Source organism: Neovison vison, chromosome 11 (assembly GCF_020171115.1).
Source record: "Neovison vison isolate M4711 chromosome 11, ASM_NN_V1, whole genome shotgun sequence".
Taxonomy (NCBI): Eukaryota; Metazoa; Chordata; class Mammalia; order Carnivora; family Mustelidae; genus Neogale; species Neogale vison.
In genome coordinates, this window is record NC_058101.1 from 3,760,235 (window position 1) to 3,761,865 (window position 1,631).

Genomic DNA, 1,631 nt, shown 5'->3' on the forward strand with positions numbered 1-1,631 from the left:
GTTGTTGTTGTTGTGGGAATGATTCTAACCTATAGATTCGAGAACTGCAGATTCGAGAACTGCTATCCCCAGTGACTTCCAACTATAATAAATTCTCAACCAACCAAGCCGGTATACAAACAACACTGGCTTTTGGACCTCAAATTGTTGAAGGGACTCTTGGTTTTGGTCTTTCCATTCCTTGCTTCTGGCTTTCAGAATTCCTTCACAAAAGAGCAGGAACAGAGACGCTTGGCCAACTCTCGAGTCTATTAAAACGCATCATCCCTCTCTTGCCACAGTTTCTTGTGCACAGTAGGAGTAGTTCATCCCAAGTCGAAACAGGAGCACGTGCTCAGTTATGTGAGCAAATAAAGTCAGATTTGGCTAAGTTCAGGATTGGAATTCTATCATATGCAATGGAGAACATTCCTAGGTAGCATAACTGCCTTCCCGGGCTGAAATTTGGGCTACCTGTTCAGAGTTCCATGAAACGTGATACAGTCCTCTAGGAATGTACATTAAATTACATCTTAATTATGTGTTTGATTATTTCTTATGCCTGCTAGACTGTAAGCTTTTTAAAGGTAGGAGCTTTCTTCTTTTCTTTTGGTTCTCCTGTGGTGGAGTTAGACAGAGAATAGATATTCAACTAGAAGAAGGAGGAGGAGGAGGCAGAGGAGGAGGAAAGAAAGAATGAAAAAACATGACAGATAAGTAAAAAATGAATTTTTCCTCATAATTAAATTTTTATACTTTCTTCAACAGAGGTAATATCCAGAACTCTAAATTGGCACCAAAGAAACTCTGTTTTATTTTTTTTAATTTATATAATATTACTATTTTGCAGCACTTCAACAACAAATCTTAAATACCACTTAGCTATTCCATCTCCCTATGCCTTTCACCACATTCTAGAACTAAGGATCTGTCAGAAAGTTGGTGGTATTTTAAGTCAGTTATAAGAAAAGTAAAAACAACAACAACAGAAACAAATCTAATCCTAGAATTCCCCAGGCACTAAATTTTATCCACTATAAAATCTGTGTGTTTTGAAGAATTCAATCTATCACTGAATAAATTTTCTGTTAGTCTTTCTTGATTGGAAGCTAAAGGGTCAATGAAATTACTCAAAGTATGGTCAGCTATCAAACAGAAGAAAGTTGATCATATGTTTTGTGTCATCTGTATTTATTTTTGTCTGAATTTCCTTTACTCAACATGGAGTACGTTTCCTAAATGACGCACTTCGTGATTATACTAAAGAACTACTGTGTATGAAATATCATACAGGTTTCCCCCAGTATCTCAAAGTTCACTTTACATCACTTTACTTTTAATAAAGAAAGACTCTGAGAAACAAACTGAGGGTTTTGGAGGGGAGGGGGTGGGTGTTGAGTGAGCCTGGTGGTGGGTACTAAGGAGGGCACGTGTTGCATGGAGCACTGAGTGTGGTGCATAAACAATGAATTTTGGAATACTGAAAAGAAATAAATTTTTTTTGTAGAAAGCATTATGTAAATACCTGTGTTTGCTAACAGACTCTGAAGACCATTTTAGCTTTTATGAAATGGTAATTGCTTCTTTGATTTATGTCATTTCAGCTTACAAAATGTTTCGTAGGAATGTTCTACACTTTCAGATAGTGGGTG